Source organism: Sphaeramia orbicularis, chromosome 15, assembly GCF_902148855.1.
Source record: "Sphaeramia orbicularis chromosome 15, fSphaOr1.1, whole genome shotgun sequence".
Taxonomy (NCBI): Eukaryota; Metazoa; Chordata; class Actinopteri; order Kurtiformes; family Apogonidae; genus Sphaeramia; species Sphaeramia orbicularis.
The window spans coordinates 51,279,488-51,292,885 of NC_043971.1; the positions used below are offsets into that span (position 1 = coordinate 51,279,488).

At 36.8% G+C, this 13,398-nt stretch overlaps 1 pseudogene; it reads left to right on the forward strand.

The window, feature by feature from the left end:
* The window catches only part of LOC115433798 (egl nine homolog 1-like), a 39,731-nt pseudogene that overhangs the window by 11,658 nt on the left and 14,675 nt on the right, over nt 1-13,398 (forward strand).

Sequence of the window (13,398 nt, forward strand, 5' to 3'; positions counted from 1 at the left end):
TGATAAACGGTGAAGCGTCGGCGTCCACGTCAGACTAAGCTGAAACGTGTACGACTTTAAACAAACACTGATGTGCGGAGTTAACATCCATGTTCTGTTTGTTTATGGTGCAGCAGAACAGAGCGTTAACCATGTGCTGGGCCTCGGCCAATCACAACATAGAGCAGTTGGGAGGGGGAGGAGTCGCAGATAAACCCCCTTCATACAGATCTGAGTACTTTCAAATAGAAATATGTATGGAATAAGTTTAACACAAAGACAATCGAATCTAAATTATAGGGCAGGAACTTTAACAGAATCTTACTCTAGATTTGGCCGAGGAGGTTTAAAAGTGAACAGTACGTTATGTTACTGAAAAAGTCCTGTTTCTTCAGTTTTTCTCTGTTTTTATATAATAACTTTTGAATTTACCCTGAACTTTAATGAACATCTACATGATCAGTGAATTAAATCTAAGAAAATACAAGATATATACTGAAAAATGCAAAATCTAGAGGATTATTTTCTAATAAATGGTGATAAATCACTTAAAAAAAGGTTAAATGTAGAGAAACATTCATTTAGAATCAACTACACAAATAACTGTCTTCACCTCAGATTCATGTAAAAGTGTGAACGTCCCATGTTTGTTTATTTATTTATTATGTGTTGTAGTTTTTCAGATCTGGAAATTTTGAAAGTAAACTTCTGAAATTATACATTTTGATTTGTTTTATAGTTAAAAATTTACATTTTCTTGTGAGATCATTCTCAAACTCCTCCAGTCGTTCATGGAACACAGTAATAAGGTAAATTCAGATATAACCCCGAAACCATGTTTGTATGACATGATAATCATACAGCATTAACGATCAGAGCTAGATGATGAAAATAACTACCCTTTTATTCTTTTAATGTTATTTATTTCTTATTTGTATCATGGAAATGGATCCCAAATGACTAAAACACATGACAATAATATGAATCTACATTAAAACACAACTATTCTGTGTGATGGAGTTCATTTGTTTAATTATTTTGAATGTAAAACCAAAAACAGTAAAGAAAAACTAAGAAAAAAACCCCAACATATTCAAAAACGAATGTGATGAAGTGCAGCTTATACCCCCCCCCCCCCCGTCTTTTTCTGCTGGAAACAAAGTCCCGTGAGCCACAGAATAAACTCATATATTTTACACATATCAAAATAAACTGTCCAAGTCTACATACATGATATATTGTATATCATAGTTCATTATTCATAGTCATATAATATTATACGCATTAATTATATCTATTACATATAAATACATTATACAGTGATGTAACAACAACATAGGATAATTATATTTACATTGTATAATACGTACTATAATACATTATTTATAATCATACAATATATACACATTATTTATATTGTATAATAATACATTATAATAATAATACATATATATTAATACATTCTCCAATTATTAAACAAGAACAAGAAATAAAACGATGTGAAAGACACAAGATGAAACTGAAGGTTCAGTTTAAATCTGATGAACTGAACAGATAAATATGAGTCATTGAATGTATTTTTATATAAATCTTTGTCCTTTTCTGTCTGATATAAACATAATCAGATGATCTGTGCTCGTGGATCGTTCAGGTCCAGGCTGATGTTGGGTTTGTTGTATTTTTCCTCCTTTTTTTTATGCAAATCCGTCTTTATTTTCGTCGTAACAGATGGATTCCTGTCGGTGGAAACGATCTGCTGGTGTTTATGTGGTTGTTGTGAACGTGACGTTGTCCTTTGAGGCCAAACTAAATGCTTCCGCAGCGCCGCGCCATGACCTCGGCTTCGCTCTCCTTCGCCGTCGGCTGTGGATGGCGGTCGGCTTCTGAAGTGGAGGCTGTGGAATGTAGACGAACGACAACGCGAGCGAGGTCACCTCCTAATGAGGCCGCCAGGAATGCGGAAGAGCAGCTGGTGGAGGGAAGAGGAAGCTCAGATAGGGTCAGGGGTCAGAGGTCAAGGTGGCGGCCGGGAAAAGCCTCCTCTGTGACGGCGGTGGAAACCATCTCAGGTCCGTTTCAGAATGTCTTCAGGTTCAGGTTGAGCAGCGCCATGTGTTTCAGACTCAGACAGTTTCATCAAATTTAACCATTTAACACCCATTCAAACCACTGACAGATGGACAACATTTAATATTATCCTGTTTATTTGACCTTTTTCAGTTTAAATCCTGTATTTTCTTATATTTAATTCACTTATCATGAAGATATTTATTCAAACTCAGAGTAAATTCAAAGGTTATTTTATCAAAACAGAGAAAAACTGAAGAAAAAGTGCCTTTTTCAGTCCGATCTGAACATAAACCCAGTGTGTCCATCCACTGTCATTGATCCAACTCCACTGGTTTTACTGGTGAATCAGTGTTGGAGAAGATGATTATTATTGTGCTTTTTTATTCGTTTTACATGTTATTTTATTTTTGTTCAGTTTGTTACCTATTTCATATTTTCTTTGAATTTTGTTCAGTTTGTGGCTTATTACCTCCGCCAAGGAGGTTATGTTTTTGCCAGGGTTTGTTTGTTTGTTTGTCTGTTTGTTTGTGTCTGTCTGTTAGTGTGCAACATAACTCAAAAGTTATGGACAGATTTGGAACAAATTTTCAGGGTTTGTTGGAAATGGGATAAGGAAGAAATGATTAAATTTTGGTGGTGATCGGGGGGGGGGGGGCACTGATCAGCCTTGGCGGAGGTCTGCGCTCTCCGAGTGCTTCTAGTTTTGTTGATGTTATTGTTTTGTTGATTTATTATTCATTTTTGTTCATTTCAATCATTCATTTGGCTGTTTTTTTTTTTCATTTTGTTGCTTATTTTATCTGTTTTATTTCATGTTAATCAATTTTTTTGTGTATTTCTTTCACGTTATGTAATATTTGGTACATTTTTTATTTGCTTTTGTTCATTTTACCCAGTGTGTCCATTCACTGTCATTGGTCCAACTCCATGGGTTTTACTGCTGGATCAATGTTGTAGAAGATGACTGTGTTTCCATGGTAACCACAGAGCCTCTGAACGTCCAAATGGGTCATATCTGAGGACCATGAAAAGATGAAGAACTGTATTTTACTCCAATTATTGACATGGATTGATAGGATTAATGGATCAACAGGAATTAAATAGTTCAGTCAGGAGATGGTTTTGGTTGATTGTGGATGTTTGGGTCGGTAAGGGTTAAAGGCCTTGAATGGTTTGATCAGACGTGGCGTCGTCGTCTGCTTATGTCAGGCCTTATGACCACATCACATGAATCAAACCAGGGCAGAACGACCTCAGAAAGACATTTACAGATATGGAGTCTGGAGGCAGTTCAGTATAGAACTGATGTTCTATTCTCCACAGTCCCTCATATCGTCACCTTCCTAAAATTATACCTGTTGATCCACTAATCCTATCAGTCCATGTCAATAATTGTAAAATACAGTTCTTCATCTTCTCATGGTCATCAGATATGACCCATTTGGACGTTCAGAGGCTCCGTAGTTACCTTTGAAAACACAGTCATCTTCTACAACATTGATTCTCCAGTAAAACCCAAGGAGTTGGATCAGTGATAGTGAATGGACACACTGGGTTTATGTTCAATTAATAACAGATTGGACTGAAAAAGACACTGTTTTTCAGTTTTTTAAATTTTTTATTTTACCTTATTTAACCAGGAAGTCCCAAGTGTTCTTTTTGATAAAGTAACCTTTGAATTTATTCTGAGTTTTAATGAACACCTACATGATCAGTGAATTAAATATAAGAAAATACAGGTTTTACACTGAAAAATACAAAATTCATACGATAATTAGGGATGAGAATCGATAAGAATTTAATGATTCCGATTCCATTATCGATTTTGGTTATCGATCCGATTCCTTATCAATTCCTTATTGATTCTCATTGGGTGAGGGAATAAAAGAGTACAAACGGGTGTGCTTGCATTAACTGTCTTTTATATTTCCATCTGCAGAGAAAATATAACATATACAGTATGAACAAATAATAATAACAGATGACGCCGGGCCCGGTTCGGGGGGGGGGGGCAAAACTACAGGCTCTCTACTAATTCCTCTATTGCTGCATTTCTACTACGTGGAACCAGTTCGGCTCTGCCCGTCTCCCGTTGTTGTTCACCTCATTTCCTTTCCCCTACCTTTGGAAACTTGTATTTGTGGGGGTACAACGTTTGTTGCCCGCACCGGAACTGGGCCTGGATGACGGCCTGGTGTTCACTCTGCCCCTAGACTCACAAGTGCCACTAAGTAGAGAATCAAATGAATCACATGCTGTGGACAAATGTTTGAGCAGACTGGAGGGATTCCACCCTTTAGAAGAAATGGAAGCTTTGACAGTGTCCCAGTGGACCTGGTGTGGTCCTTTTGGACCTGGTGTGGTCCGTTTGGACCCAGTGTCGTCTTTTTAGACCATTTCTGCCTCAACACTGTGTTGTCTATGTTCTGACCAAAACAATGCAGTGTACGCATGACGTCATCACACAACGAAGGCGGAATTACGAAGCAGAATTGTTAAGCAGATAGGCAAACAATTCCAAGGAATCGAGCTACTGGGATGTGGTTCTTGATTCCCATCCCTAACGATAATTTTAGAATAAACGGTGGTATGTCTTTGGAAAGGTTGAATGTATAGAAAAATTCATCTGGAAGTCACTACAGAAATAGTTTTGTATTTTTATGGGTTAAGATGGAAAAACTAGACATTTCAGAAGTAGAACTGTTCTCTCCTTTAGAACCAAATGGACCCAGTGTGTCATTAGATACAACTGACGTTATAAGCAGATGTATTATCCTCGCTCAGTCCTGAAGGTAGCGCTGGTTCTAGACCGCGTTCTAGACCGGTTCTAGACCTGGTTTGGTACCAAAACCAAATGCATACTGTTTTTTTTGAGGTGATAAGTGTTTTTTTTTTTTTTCTTTTAAACACTTTGTGGTGTGGAGTAAATCCTGTTCGGACTCATATCAAACCTTGATTTCCTGCAGTTGAAGTCTTCTGTGAGTTTAAGGAAATGAAAGGTGAAACTGCCCCCACCTCCAATCCTCACACATCTGAATCCACATAAATACCCTCCTAGCGGCGTCTGTTTACCCATCCCTAGCCTTGCAGTGTGTGTAGTGGGGGGGTGGGGGTGGTGATGGGGGGTTGGCCAACCTTCCTCACGCTCCTGCACGTAGCACAACCATTAAAATACTGCTCCCTCTGGCGGGAGGCCAGGAGTCAAGTTTACAGCAGTTCACTCCTCTTCTTCTGCAGCCCCACCCCCTCCCGCTGTCTGTCGGTGCCCCCCGCCCCTGCCCCCCTCCTTCACAAACACCAGCTTACTTTCTTCCACTTTCTGACAGGAAGCCTTTTGTCAGTCTGCCCCTCACCCGCTTTGATTCCCCAGCAGCCCCCTCTTCTCGGAACCCCGCCCGTTGTTAACTCGATAGTGTCAGATCACGAACCCCCACCCCCACCCCTACGCCACCAAACCCCACCCCCAACCAATCTTTATTTTGGAGTTTTTGTTGTTTTCTGCGTCAAAGGCCCCGATTGCTGCACCTTCCAGTGGTAACCTGCACTCACTCTGAAGACGTGAGTCCCAATGCGGACTGACGCCAAATAACTGGGGGGGGGGTTGAGGTGGTGGTGTGTGTGTGTGTGTGTGGGGGGGGGTGCAGAATGGTGATTTTAGAGGATTAGAAAGACTTCACACATCAGATTTGTGTAAAGATACCGGTGGCGAGCGTCGGGACTGTTTTCGCATACGAAGCCTGTAAGTGTGACATGATATGAGTGCAGGAGTGGAGTCTGCGTTGGATGTTTATAATAATGTGATACAAGTGTGTGAAGAATGTGGTGGAACTTGCCCTCTGTTTGTCGTATCACTGCTGATGCATGAGGGTTTAATCTGACGCCTGTGGTTGTGTTTTCACCTAACCCCCTTTATTCTCCTCGCCATCACGTGTTAATCTGACCCATTTGGACCGGTGATAACTAGGGATCCTACTATATGATGCACGTTCTGTGTCCATCCGATCGATTGTTGCAGCAGAGGAGGCGTTTGTACAGGATTTTCCTCAGCCTTCCACAGGCCTGATCGCCGCCAAACTCGCCAAATGAATAGAAACATTACCTGACTATCTACTGAGCACAATTTTATATCTGTATTCAAATGTTGTGTGGTTTGCTGGGAAGATTTTAGCCTCTCATGCCACGTACAATGGCACCACGGGTACAATGCCGCTAGTGTAAGAAAATATTGGTTCTGCAATATATCGCGATATATTCATTTCACAATACTGTATCAATATTAACAAGTACTGTTTCAATATTTTTAGGTATTTATTCAATGCAGACATTGTGGAGGTTCATTTGGTGGTTTTTTTTTTATTGTTATTATTATTTAACCACTCTTTTTCTTTTTGTTGGATTGAAACTAAAATACTGTTCTAATGTTAGTTCTGAACTAAAAGAGTATGATTATTTGAACAGGATCTTAAACTGTAATGTCTGTAAACATAATTCAGTTTGGTACACAGGAACATTTTATGATATAACATTAGATCCTGTTGTGATCAAATAAAAATGTGTCTAATATTTGTGCAGATTTATGGTGTAATTCAATTCTTCAAGGAAATAATCTTTCAGAAAAAAAGAAACAAACAAACATTGCCTTTTTAACAGTATCATGATATATCGTATTGTGATTTGTATCGTATCGCGTACACAGCCCTGGTGATAACAGCAGCAGCAGACACGAAGTACATCTGTGCTGGAGTTTGATCTAAACTCTGACAGTTTCCTTGTGTTTTCCTTTGGTTTGTGTGTGTTTAGTGTGTGTGTGATGCTTTGTGTTGTTGTATTTGTGCATCATTTCGGTCCATGTTATCCCAGTGTGTGTGTGTGTGTGTGTGTGTGTGTGTGAAGTAAACACTTGTCTACATGTTTGAACTGTTCATCCATCTGTGTCGCTGACCTGCTTCATTCAGTCACAGATTATGGATGCATTTATCCAACAGTTTTACTGTCAATCCAAATGTTTTTAACTCTGTCACTAAAGCATCTCAGTAGTAGTAGACTCGGTAGTTAGACCAGCAGATCACACATTTATACTAATTCTACACTGTCTGAAGCTAACGTTTCACAGAAACGGGCATCGTTGTCCTTGATCAGTATTAATATTTGTCTTAAACATAAAGATGTTTGCAAAGAAAAAACAATAAAGCCCCAAATTTCCCTGTATATGTAGATGATACTCTATTATATGAACCCCCAAAATCTAGTCCAGAAGCAGATGGTAGTCTATTTTATGTATACATAAGAAAACCACATATCAGCGATCTGAAAAAAGAAATGTATTCATTCACTTTCATCAAAAACAACACATCACATAAACTGTGTAGGTTAAACTAAAACCATCACTAAAGAATCACTGCAGTAAACAGGTTCATGTAAAATACTGTAATAATCAGATAATGGGATTTCAAAGTGAATTTTAATTAAATAGGACATTTTGATGGCACTCTTTCTAGGGGATTACATGATAAATTAACATAACTGACTATCTAAAATTATGTAAAGTACATCAGACTCAGTAGTTGAATCTGTGAATTTCAAACTTACACTGGTTCTATACTGTCAGAAGGCGACCACTTCAACAGAAACAGGCATCATTGTCCTTTTATCTGTATTATGTCTTAGTCATAAAACATTTGCAAAAAAGACAATAAAACCCCCAAATATCCCTGTACGCAGATGATACTCTATATTTTAAACCCCCAAATATCCCTATATGCAGATGATATTCTATTATAACCCCTCCCATATATCCCTATATGCAGATGATATTCTATTTTATATAAGAAAACCAAATATAACATTTTTAAACAATTTGAGAAAATGACATGTTTTTACGTCACCTATTTCATCAAAAACATACATTACCCAAACTGTGCAGGTTAAACTAAAACCCAATGTAAGGGAATCACTGCAATAAACAGGTTCCATGTAAACTACTGTAATAATATTCGAAACTCATTAAAATATGTTTAATTAAATAGGAAAGTTTGACAACCCTTTTTTGTTTTAGTTATGTGATAAATTAAGATCAGTCACTATTTAAATTCAGAGAATTACCAGTAGAAATGAAGTAAACCATTAGAAGTTTCAGGAAAATCAGGGAATTTAAACTTTAACGTAGAATCTGACATTTTGATTTAAAAAAAATCAAGTTTTATCTGTATCTTTAAACATGAATTGACTGTAACTCCACATTTTAAACCTGGTATTTCATACACGTTACATTTATGTTTCCTTTTTCACTCCCGATGTTTGTCTAATTAATTCAAGAAAACACTGAACCTGTGTAATTAAAAGAACAGAGGTCGACCTTAGGGTTTTCAGGGAACTGAACTGGCTGCATTTTTGCATAATTCTGGATACGTTCTGAGCTGAATACTTCAGAAAATATACAGTCCTCCTGTTCTTTAAACAGTCGTGTACATTATATTCTCAGCCCATGTGTAGTGTTGTCTGTAAATACTGTAGACCAGGGGTGTCAAACATGTGGTCCATGGGCCAAACCCGGCCCACCAAAGGGTTCAGTCCGGCCTGGGGGGCGAACTAGCAAAGTGCAAAAATTTACACTGAAGATATTAACCCTTTTATGGTGTTTTTAAAACTGGTTTTAGTTCAGGTTCCACATACAGACCAATGTGATCTAAAGTCAAATAATAACACAATAACCTATAAATAAAGACTACAAATTTTCTTCTTGTTTTAATGTGATAAATAATATTACATTATACCTAGAAATAATGACAGTCAACATTTTTTCTTTCTTTTTTTTTTTTTAACAAACTATCCTTTAACAATTAAAATAGGAATCAAGGGTTGTTAAACCTATGTTCTGCCTATACATAAAGACAACTTGTAAATTTTCTCCTGTTTTTGTGCAAAAGTAACATTAAATTACGAAAATATTTACATGAACAAATGATCCTCTAACAATAAAATGTGAAAAAATTGAAATGTCTCAAGAAAATTAAGTGCAATGTTAACAATATTCAACCTGTTATTAATATTTTGTGCCTTTGTAGATCTGATCCATAATGCTCATGTAGAAATGATAAGTTGAGGCATAATATTGTTAAAATTGCACTTGATTTTCTTACGAAATTTTCATTTTTTTTTCAGGTTTATTCACATCTTTTTTGTGTGGATAGTTGGTAAATATGAAATTTTCATAATTAATGTTTTGTTTGGGGTTTTTTTGCACTAAACAAAGAGAAAAAATAGGAGTTGTCATTATTTATAAGTTCAATGTGCCCCTGAACTAAAATGCGTTTGTCACCGCTGCTGTCCATAAAACAGATATGACGGTGTGTGGTTTGAGCAGCTGTTTGTCATGAATGAGTCGTTTTGAACCTAAACTAACAGTCTCCACTCCGTCAGACGCTCGTTACAGATTAAAGTGGGTTTTGTTGACGCTGTGTGTCGATGTTAAACAGATGTGTGGTGTTTGGGGGGGTTCTTCGGGTCAGGTTTCGGGGTGAACTGCCGTCGGATGGAGTCGTGTTTGAGGAAATAACGGCGTCTGTGGGAGTCCTCATGGCGATGGACGAGTCCCCACCTTGTGCGTCCTTTTCTCTGGAGACGTCGCGTTCAGTGCAAGTTTGTCGACTCCATGTTTACACCAGGGAGTTTACAGGAGCTCATAGGGGTTCAGTGCCAGCACCTAAGCAGATCATGCAGGTCTTCATGGAGCAGGAAAAGGCCAGGGGAAGTCCACGAGCAGCGCGATATCTCCGGTTTATTTCCTCGTTGGTTTTAAAGTTATAAAGCGGCGGCGGGCGACAGGGTCCATGTGCGAGCAGGTGAAACGTGGACAATAGAGTCTGAAGAGACTGGATCATCTACATCCACATCACATGAAGAGCAGGGATGGTTCAGTTTCAGGATCCACCATGCAGACCAATATGAGCTAAAGAGGATCAGAACCAGGCAATTAAGAGCAGAATTAACAATAAATAATGACAGATACTAATGTTTGGCTTTGTTTCAGTGTCAAAAAATAACATACCCTTTGATGCATGAATTATGAGAACCTTACTCAAGTTTTTTTTTTTTTTTCATGAGTGTTTTTTTTTCCTCTTTAGGCGTTGAAAAAAACAATGTAATAGAAATTTTTTAATAAACCTATTTTTTATGGAGTTACAAAAATGTCCACTCAGCTGGACGCCATGCATTTAGTTTTTGAAGCAAAGAAACAATGTATTTAAAACATAATAACATGAAATAAAACATTTTAATGCGGCTAATCAGATGTTTTATCACATTTTTATCATACTGTATTATTATTCACTTCATGGCGATAATATGCAAAAAAAACCTTTTTGTGTAAGACTGTAATACAGTCTAATAACAACTCGCAATTGATTTACACTCAAACATGTACCGCAGATCAGGTTTATCAAGAACAGCAAAGTTACAGTAATGGTATGAATGCCGTGTATGAGATGGTGGATAAGCGTCCACTGTGTTGGCTGATATGCAAATAAACAACAAAACCCATGAATATACAAGAGAACAGCTGTAGAATAGCTGTCCACCTGTAGTGGCCACTATGCATGAAAGTGGTTAAATTATGGAACTATTTACATTTAAAAGCTGTCCAAACAAAAAACGATTGTGACTAAACCTGAAAGTAATGACATTCTGGAGAAAAATAAGTGCAATTTTATAACAATATTCTGCTCAACTTATCATTTCTACATGTGTATTACAAATCAGATCTACAAAGACACAAAACATTCAATAATATTGGTACACTTCCACTGAATTTACTTTAGACAGTTCAAGTTGTTCATATTTGTTCAGGTTATTCATATTTTATTGTTAAAGGATAGTTAATAAATGTAAATATTTCATAATTGAATGTTATTTGTTTGCATTAAAACAAAGAAAAATGTGGAGTTGTCATTATTTATAGGTATAATGTAATATATTTATTACATTAAATCAAGAAGAAATGTGCAGTCATTATTATATGTTATTGTGTTATTATTTTACTTCAGATCATCTTGGTCTGAATGTGGAACCTGACTACCAACCAGTTTAATATCATTTGACTGTCAGTATCTTCAGTGTCATTTTTCCACTTTGTAAATTTATCATGTGGGCCTGATTGGACCCTTTGGTGGGCCGGTTTTTGGCCCACAGGCCCTATGTTTAATACCCCCGATGTAGGTGAGATGAGTCCATAACGGAGCTCCGAAAGACTGAAGCTGAACCTGAACCTGGACTGAACCTGAACCTCTAGACCACACTGCAATTATTTGGTTCTTACCAAGATCTTCTTGAAGATGGTTCTTACCAAACAAACAAATTTAGATTTAGAAGTGTTAGATAATTTATCTTGTTTAAGAGTTAATGTCATATTTTAAGTGTTCGCCTTTCACACTATAATCTATTTCTAGATTTATGAATAATGAATGAATGAATTTATTTTTGGTTTTACATCCAATCACTGTACTTAGTACATAATCGTAATAAACATAAAAATCACAAAAAGGACTAGGCTAGAAGCAAAAGCTTATTTTTGCCTATTCTTTCACCTAGTACACTGCATACATCAACTTAAATGTGTACAGCATCGAGCATTCCCACCATAATAATAATTAAAAAAAAAAAAAAATCAACAACAAAAGCATATCTGCCATCTCAATTCAATAGTTCTGAATAATTTAAGCTTTAGGCCCTTTTTTCCTTTTTTTTTTTTTTTTTTGCTTTAAGTTCGCCAAAGGACGTGAATAATTTTAAATGCATCATAAGGTCCATTCCATAATTTCTCACCCACAATCCCAGTCCATCTAGACTTCACATTTGTCATCACTTTTAATTCCACTCACACATATGAAAAACTCTGAAAAAACTTAATTCACAGAAATCTTGTCAAGTGAGTTGTTTTAGTACCTTTTTCCTCAGATTAGTGTTTTTATTTCGTTTTTAGACACCCTTTTTTTGCAGTGCATGACCATCAGGGACTGGGATCAGGACCCTGTCATGGTTTAAGACATTTTATTTTCACCCAAATTATTTATTAGAACCCAGACCAAACTCTGAACCAGCAGGAGTCACTGATTTAATGGGTTCTTTTTAATTCCAGCTCATTCTAACCCTAACTTCAGTGCCCTCCACATCCACTGATATTTTAGACCCTGTTTTGGAGACAGTGGTTAGTCCTTGAACGCATCACCATCGGGGAGGTTCTTCTGAATAGAGTTTGCGTAGCGGGTTTCATTTGATGAGTTTAAAAACCTTCAGACCGGTTTCATGTGAATCCAAACCACAGTCTGGTTTAAGAAGAACCGAAACTGATAGATTTCCATAAATCAGCATTTACTGAAACTGAACTTATTCTGCTGTGATTATAAACAGACGGTAATTCTCAGAATCACCACAGGTCATCTTTTCCTTCATTCCAGTGTGGAAAGTTTGTTTGCTTGTTAATTTGTTATTATTAATAGTAGTATTATTACTACTACTTACATACATATATTAGTTATATATCGTTGTTACAACTACTATTACTATTATCACTTCTTATAATAATAATTATTGTCCTATGATAATTTAAAATGTATATAGTACATAATATAGTATACATAGTACTAGTAGTATAGTTACATATAATATTATAGAATAGGTCTTTATTTTCACTGTTACAGGAACAATGAAAAGTCATTTAGTGTCAAACATTTAATGAGCAAGAAGAAAACATCACACAAAATACATAAAAATATAGACAATGTTCAAAAAGAAACAAGATAAAACTATTAACCATACTCTTCTTACAGCTTGTTTCACCCTTTCTTCTGTTTTTGATAAGTTGTAATGTTTGTACAGTTGAATTTATTTATTTTTGAGACTGAACCCACCACATTTCTTAATTTTCATTTATCCTGATCAATGATGTGACACTGTCGACACAGGTGACTGATGTACAACAAAATAATATAATAAATCAATTTGTTTTAGACTAAACACCAGGACTCGACCCACTTGCATCTGCTGCTGCTCTTATTATTTTTAATGTCATTTAAACCTTTTCTATCGGTGATGGGGATTCTTTGTGGGTCTTTGTTTCTTTTTCATCAAACACATCATTTTTGTCGCTGTGACTTCGATGGGATGAATTTATTTGCTTTCGTACATATTTCCTGATCTTTTTCTTTCTCTCCAGGCGATGGTGGCGTGTTACCCAGGAAATGGGACAGGATACGTCCGCCATGTGGACAACCCCAACGGTGACGGACGCTGCGTCACGTGCATTTATTACCTAAATAAAGATTGGAACGCCAAGGTACGACAACCCCACATGTA